General features: G+C 49.5%; 1 protein-coding gene across 3 annotated transcripts in view; it reads right to left on the minus strand.

The window, feature by feature from the left end:
* The window catches only part of LOC144740944 (uncharacterized), a 52,154-nt gene extending 43,956 nt beyond the window's left edge, over window positions 1-8,198 (minus strand). For 2 of the 3 annotated variants that reach the window (XM_078623632.1, XM_078623630.1), the window contains exon 1: window positions 7,473-7,830. The gene's annotated coding sequence lies outside the window, so the exon portion shown is untranslated. Of the gene's footprint in view, window positions 1-7,472; window positions 7,831-8,161 lie in introns of those variants that run through there. The other variant, XM_078623631.1, reaches the window with a different exon arrangement.
* Between the last annotated feature and the right edge of the window lie 606 nt (window positions 8,199-8,804).

The following is an 8,804-nucleotide window of genomic DNA, read 5'->3' on the forward strand; positions in this document are numbered from 1 at the left end:
CTTGCTTGCGCGCTTACGACCGTGCAAATCTTTCGGTCGTTTTTTAACCCACTTCCCGTAATCCAATCGAGCTGACATTTTGCACACAGACTCGTTGTGCGTGACAATTGATTTTCGTGAAAAAAAAAATCCAAAATATTCCACTTTTAAGGATTTTTTTTTCATATTTAATTTAAAATACCAATGTGATAAAAACGAAACTCTTACTCAAGAAAAACAGAAATGAATAATAAAATAAAACCGATGCCAGGCATATAAAAGGGTTTATAGTGAAAAACTTTGTTTTTACGGGTTAATTTTTTAATCCTTCATATTAAGTTCACTTGCTTGCTTGCGCGCTTACAACCGTGCAAATCTTTTGGTCGTTTTTTAACCCACTTCCCGTAATCCAATCGAGCTGACATTTTGCACACAGACTCGTTGTGCGAGACAATTGATGTTCGTGAAAATTTTTTCCAAAAATTTTCACTTTTTAGGACAAAAATATTATACTACACGTGTAGCAGCAGCTGCTACTACACGTGTAGCAGCAGCTGCTACTACACGTGTAGCAGTAGCTACTACTACACGTGTAGTAGTAGCTACTACTACACGTGTAGTAGTAGCTACTACTACACGTGTAGCTACTACTACATGTGTAGTAGTAGCTGCTACTACATATGTAGTAGTAGCTGCTACTACACGTGTAGCAGTAGCTGCTACTACACGTGTAGTAGTAGCTGCTACTACACGTGTAGTAGTAGCTGCTACTACACGCACTTTCAAGGGCCCGCACTAAACGTTTTCAAGATATCAACTCCGATTCAGTGATTCTGCACTTGCTCTATTACTATAGTACTATACCGCCTTCGACTTTTACGAACGACCGGGTGTTTAAGGTTAGCGATTAACAATTAGTTTACTTTAAAAATTCATCTTCTTGGTTCTTTTGGTAAAGTCACGTAGAAGGGAAATAATAAAATCATAAAAATACAACATTATAAAATTATTCTCACGACGTTTCGGCCACAACGCAAGCAGCCGTCCTCAGGTGAAGTCACCAAAGCTTTAAATCGAAATAAAAAATTTATGTTTTAATATTTACGTGTTTTTTTTTACTATTTAGGGCCCATTTATAACAACTAATGCTACAGGCCCCGCACTTAGCTTCATCTGGCAAATCAAAAGTTGGTTCCTTAACCAACCGCCCTGGCAAAAACCCATCAACGGTGACTATCTGAACGGGTTTCCCCGGGACCAGAGTTCGCAAACGGGTTTTGATTCCTTACCCGTACCCGTACCCGGCCGCACCAGGGTCGCAAATGGGTACCCGTTCCCGTACCCTACCCGGCCAGGTATCGGGTAGGGTACAGGTACGGCCGGGTGCGGGTAGGGTACGGGTATCGGGTACCCGATTGCGACCTCTGGGATGAAGCCATGTTGCAGGCGCGGGTGGGTTGATTCTAGGAACTTGAATTGTGAGAAGAGACAAGACGTTGGGAAATGAGTGACAAACGGTGACTCACCAGTGACTCACGGCCTACCCGTACCCGTACCCGGCCGCACCAGGGTCGCAAACGGGTACCCGTACCCGGCCGGGTACGGGTAGCCGGGTATCGGGTAGGGTACGGGTATCGGGTACCCGGTTGCGACCTCTGCCCGGAACCCACCACTGACAGATCAACACGGCCTCAGACCACCACCTTCGTGCCCGAGTCAAACATCGAAGCAGCGCTGGGGGAGACAAAGGTGGCCGGGGGGGGGGGGGGAAGCATTGCTCGCTGGCACTTGCCCCGACTGGCTGCTCAGGCTACGTGGGGGATCTTTGCCTTTAAACAAAGCTACAAAACTCGGGGATTATTAGGGCAGGTGGGTTGTAAGGTATTAAGGGCGAGACATTTCATCCTCCTGTTGATTTAAAAGATTGCTTTACTTGTGGGCTGCTAACAAAAAACAGTTACCTGTTTCCCGTATCCCGTAAAAGGGATGAACTGCATTTGTTTTTTGACACATCCCATCAGCAACAACACCTGCCATTCGCCACCAAGTGATGGTCACATCACCACGGCGCCTGTGCCAGGCTAGGTGCACTCTGAAGCTACCACGTGAAGTGTCGAAGGCTCGCTGCTGACAGGAGGGAGTCTTAGGACAGACCCAGCAGGTGCCATGGGTTGACTGAAATGACCGGTAGATGCACCACCAGCTGTACCCCCCCTACTGTGCCAGGCTAGGTGCAGGAGGTCTCGGGACAGACCCAGCAGGTGCCATGGGTTGGCTGACTGAGATGACCGGTAGATGCACCACCAGCTGTACCCCCCCTACTGTGCCAGGCTAGGTGCAGGTCTCGGGACAGACCCAGCACGTGCCACGGGTCGACTGACTGAGACGACCGAGACGACTGGCTGATGCACCACCTGTGCCCCCCCTACTGTACCAACTCGCTGCGTTTTATCCGCCCGGCGCTCCGCTCGTTGTTGTGAGCGTCGCTCCTCCGCCCTCCGTTGTTGCTGGAGGGCGACTGCCTCCAACTGCCCAGTAGCAGCGTCCTTCACGAGCCTCCTCCCTCCATAGAGGCCACACACACACACACAGCCCTTCCGTTCCTTCATAAATTAAGTGGAATTGATTCTAGATTTGAAGCTTTCGTGACTGCAAGGATTCATACTATTTGGTTTTTTCGGTAAAGTCACGTGGGGTGAAAAAAAATAATTAATGGTGATTTAATGTATTTTTTATTTCTATTTAATTTTTTACCTACGCTGGTGCAGACTGTTTTGAACAGCAGGCCACGCTTTCCCACCTGATGGCGGACGCTTGTGTTGCGCCCGAAACGTCGTCATTTAATTTAGTTGTGATCATTTATTTTATTTTATTTTTTATCAGCGGAATTGGTCCAAGGCAAGCAATCCTCGCGAACTCGGTTCAGACTTTCGGCGTCTCATCAGCGGTGCCAAGGGCTCGCTTGAACAACACTCAGCATCTTCTTGGTTCTTTCGGTAAAGTCACGTAGAAAGGAAATAATAAAATAATAAAAATAACATTTTATGATATTATTCTCACGACGTTTTGGCCACAACGCAAGCAGCCGTCCTCAGGTGGAGATCAGGTCTGTCGGGAAGACAGCGTCTGAATGAGCACCACCAGGCTTGGAGCGACTATTTAAGCTGCTGGGTTAGAGGGGGAAGAGCGCCTTGACAAAATAATTTGCATATCAAGAGAAATTTAAATAAATATGCTAAATTCCTCTTGATATGCAAATTATTTTGTCAAGGCGCTCTTCCCCCTCTAACCCAGCAGCTTAAATAGACGCTCCAAGCCTGGTGGTGTTTCATTCAGATGCTGTCTTCCCGACAGACCTGATCTCCACCTGAGGACGGCTGCTTGCGTTGTGGCCGAAACGTCGTGAGAATAATATCATAAAATGTTATTTTCATTATTTTATTATTTCCCTTCTACGTGACTTTACCGAAAGAACCAATAAGATGAATCCCTGCAGTCACGAAAGCTTTAAATCGAAAAAAAAAGATGATGTAGATGATGATGTTCATGATGTTGATGATGATATTGATGATGATGATGTTGATGATGATGTTGATGATAATGTGAATGATGCTGTCTTTCCGACAGACCTGTTCTTCACCTGAGGACGACCGCTTGCGTTGTGGCCGAAACGTCGTGAGAATTGTATTTTATAATGTTTTATGTTTATTATTTTATTATTTCCCTTCTACGTGACTTTACCGAAAGAACCAAGAAGACGGATTGAAAATGTTATCTTCATCGGGCGATGCACGCTGAAGGAATCGTGGTGGTGTTACGCGCGCGTAAAGCAACCTCCAGGCAGTGACCGCAGCGTTGAGGCATGGCCAACGTGCATGAACATGTTCTGAAGTCCGTGACATGCCGCACATCAACACGCAAACTCTGGCACACGCAACACGCAACAACACACTCAAAGCCACATTGATACAACACACACACAACAACAACAACCGCCATTCGCCACTAAGTGGCGGTGACGTCACCACGACGCTTGTGCCAGGCCAAGTGCACCTTGAGGCCACGTGAAGTGTCGAACGCCCGCTGGCAGGAGGTCACGGGGCAGACCCAGCAGGTGCCACGGGTCGACTGACCGAGATGACTGGCCGATGCACCATCTGTGCCCCCTACTGTGCCAACTTGCTGTGCTTTAGCCACCCGGCGCTCCGCTCGTTGTTGTGAGCGTCGCTCCTCCGCCCTCCGTTGTTGTTGGAGGGCGACTGCCTCCAACTGCCCAGTAGCGTCCTTCACGAGCCTCCTCCACTGAGGCCGATCTTGACACCGCTGGTACCAGTCATCGGCAAGTCCACTCAGCTCCACGTCCTCCTGTACCACATCACTCCATCTCTTCTCTAGCCCGTGCCGCGCCCGTTTAGCCCCCTCGATCCGGCCGAACAAAAGCTGTTTAGGCATGCGGTGGCTGGGCATGCGGGCTACATGACCCAGCCAACGCAGCCTTGCCTGCCGGAAGAGCTCACCGATGGGACTTTGCCCAGATCTTTCAAGGATTTGTGAGCTCCTCACACAATCCAGCCTGGTTAAACCCAGGATGGATCGTAGGCAGGCCAGCCTAAATGTTTCCAACCGGCGAAGATGCTCCATTAGGGAGGTCCACGTTTCGCAAGCGTAGAGAAGGGAGGGAATGACCGTGGCCGAGAAGACCTGAAGCTTCGTGCGGAGCGACAGACCAGGTAGCTTCCACACAGTGTTACGCAAACGATGAAAAGATATTGCCGCTCGACTGATTCGGAGTGAGACCTCTGCTGTCAAATCGGAGCTGGTCATGAACACGCTGCCCAGGTATGGGAAACTCTCCACTTTCTCCACAACTGCCCCATCACCAATTGGAAGTTGTGGGGGTGGAGTGTCCGATGGTACAAAATACCCAGGCAGGTGCTTAGTTTTGGTGGGGCTGATGGTAAGGCCCCACCTCTTCGTGGCAAGCTCCAGGTTCAGCAGCAGCTCCTCCAACTCCTCCTCTGAGTGAGCAGCAATTACCAAATCATCGGCATACATAACGTGGTTGACCAATAGGGAGCCATACCTTGACCGCACCGGGGCATCGATCAGCCTCCCATTGTATCTGTACCAGATGGAGATTCCTCCGGTACAGCCATCGAAGGCTTCACAAACTACGTGGTCGAAATAGATGTTAAAAATAATGTGGGAGCCAGAGGACATCCCTGTCGCACCCCAAGGTGTACAGGGAATGGCTCTGACTCCCGGCCACGTAGTTTAACCCGGGCCCGCTCACCATCATGAAGGTCCTTAATGATCGTGAGCAGCGGGTCAGGGACTCCGAAAGCACGAAGAACAACCCAGAGCCCAGGCCTACTGATGGTATCATAGGCCTTGACGCATATACACAACACACACTCACTCATATACACAACACAGGTGACATTATACACAATGACACCCAAATCCACATTGATACAACACAGTCATATACACAACACACAACACTAATACACACAACACACTCATATACATAACACACACATCCACATGAACACATACACACTCATACACACAACACACACACTCAAAGTTACATTAACACATACAACACAAACACACAACACACACACTCACAGTTACATTAACACATACAACACACTCACACAACACACACACTCAAAGTTCCGTTAACACATACAACACAAACACTCACACACACAACACACACACTCAAAGTTACATTAACACATACAACACAAACACACAACACACACACTCAACGTTCCGTTAACACATACAACACAAACACTCACACAACACACACTCAAAGTTACATTAACACATACAACACAAACACACAACACACACACTCAACGTTCCGTTAACACATACAACACAAACACTCACACAACACACACACTCAAAGTTACATTAACACATACAACACAAACACACAACACACACACTCAACGTTCCGTTAACACATACAACACAAACACTCACACAACACACACACTCAAAGTTACATTAACACATACAACACAAACACACAACACACACACTCAACGTTCCGTTAACACATACAACACAAACACTCACACAACACACACTCAAAGTTACATTAACACATACAACACAAACACACAACACACACACTCAACGTTCCGTTAACACATACAACACAAACACTCACAACACACACACTCAAAGTTACATTAACACATACAACACAAACACTCACACACACAACACACCAGAGGTGTGGACTCGAGTCATGTGACTTGGACTCGAGTCAGACTCGAGTCATGAATTTGATGACTTGCGACTCGACTTGGACTTGCATAACAATGACTTTGTCCCACCTCTGCAACACACACACTCAAAGTTACATTAACACATACAACACAAACACTCACAACACACGCACTCAAAGTTACATTACCACATACAACACACTCACTCAAAGTTACATTAACACATACAACACACTCACACACAACACACACACTCAAAGTTACATTACCACATACAACACACTCACTCATACACACAACACACTCAAAGTTACATTAACACATACAACACACTCACTCACAACACACACCCTCAAAGTTCCGTTAACACACACAACACAAACACACACACACAACACACACACTCAAAGTTACATTAACACATACAACACACTCACACACTCACTCACAACACACACACTCAAAGTTACATTAACACAGACAACACAAAACACACAACAACGACGAGCTCTAATACACAGTGATAACTCACAAACACCCGTGCAACAACTTTAACATAACAACTCGAACGCAACAACTTTAACACAACAACAACAACTTGAACACAACAACTCGAACGCAACAACTTGAACACAACAACAACAACTTTAACACAACAACTTTAACACAACTTTAACACAACAACAACTTTAACACAACAACTTGAAACAACAACAACTTGAACACAAACAGGCGCGCGCACGCTACACACAATCACATCACAACACACAATCACATCACAATCACAACACACAATCACAATTCAACACACAACCACAACACACAATCACAACACAACACACAACCACAACACACAATCACAACACAACACACAATCACAACACACAATCACAACACAACACACAATCACAACACACAATCACAATTCAACACACAACCACAACACACAATCACAACACACAATCACAACACAACACACAATCACAATTCAACACACAACCACAACACACAATCACAACACACAATCACAACACAACACACAATCACAACACACAATCACAACACAACTCACATCACAACACAATCACAACACACAACACAACACACAATCACAATTCAACACACAACCACAACACAACACACAATCACATCACAACACAAACACAACACACAATCACAACACACAACACAATCACCACGCAACACACAATCACAACACACAATCGTCACGCCACTCACCTGATGGGAGGCGAGCGAGCGAGCGACGGATCCAACCTCGCACGCAGACCCCCCCCCCCCCCCACCGTTGAAAGCGACGGGAAATCCGAAGAGCTATCAAGCGCTTTGGGGCTTATATCGGTGTGGTGGTGGTGGGTTTAGGGGGCAAGTGCTGTATTTGGAAGGCCCGGACACGGGGACTTCACCTACTCATTTCAGGCTGAGTCTACCTAGGGGTTGGGGCACACCCCCCACACAAACTCCCCAACCGGTTCAAGTGAATAGCCCGAGATTTGGAACGGCGTCGCGCTAACCGCTGCGGCACCGCTCCCCGCGCTAACCGCTGCACCACCGCTCCCCGCGCGCGCAGGGCACCTGGGGGGGGCACACACAGAGACAAAGGTCCCCCGTGTAGGCTGTGACAGAACTGACTGTTGGAGGGGGGCAAGTGCTGTTAGTTGACCGGTGAAGTCTACGGGCACTGGGTGGGTGGGTGTTGGTGGGTGTTGTTTGGCACCAAAAAAAAAACGAACACGTCCCTCACGTCCGCCTTTGTCTCCCTCTCTCTCTCTCCTACCACATCAAACTCACAGCCTGACCCCCTGCTCCTCCACCCACCCCCCCCCCTAAACTTTACGAGAAGTTGGAGAAAAATCACAAAAAGTGACCACAAGAACGAGTCGTCGGGAGTCGAACGTCCGTAACTTTACCGGTTCGCCGATGACGTCACCGCCGCGCTGATTGAAAACGGAAACGGAAGCGATGACGGACCCCGCGCGCAGAGATCACGGGGGGGGGGATCAGGGGGAGGGGGGCGAGGTCGGGGGGGGGGGCGAGATCGGGGGGGGGGGGGGCGAGATCGGGGGGGGGGGGGGCGAGATCGGGGGGGGGGCGAGATCGGGGGGGGGGGCGAGATCGGGGGGGGGGCGAGATCGGGGGGGGGGGCGAGATTGGGGGGGGGGCGAGATCGGGGGGGGGGGCGAGATCGGGGGGGGGGCGAGATCGGGGGGGGGGCGAGATCGGGGGGGGCGATCAGGGGGGGGGGCAAGATCAGGGGGGAGGGGGGGGGCAAGATTAAGGGGGGGGGGGGCAAGATTAAGGGGGGGGGCAAGATTAAGGGGGGGGGGGCAAGATCAGGGGAGGGGGGGCAAGATCAGGGGAGGGGGCGCAAGATCAAGGGGGGGGGCAAGATCAGGGGGGGGGGGCAAGATCAGGGGGGGGGCAAGATCAGGGGGGGGGGCAAGATCAGGGGGGGGGCAAGATCAGGGGAGGGGGCGCAAGATCAAGGGGGGGGCAAGATCAGGGGGGGGCAAGATCAGGGGGGGGGCAAGATCAGGGGAGGGGGGCACAAGA

The sequence above is a fragment of the Lampetra planeri genome, unplaced genomic scaffold (assembly GCF_965212315.1).
Source record: "Lampetra planeri unplaced genomic scaffold, kcLamPlan1.2.h2 scaffold_354, whole genome shotgun sequence".
Lineage (NCBI taxonomy): Eukaryota > Metazoa > Chordata > Hyperoartia > Petromyzontiformes > Petromyzontidae > Lampetra > Lampetra planeri.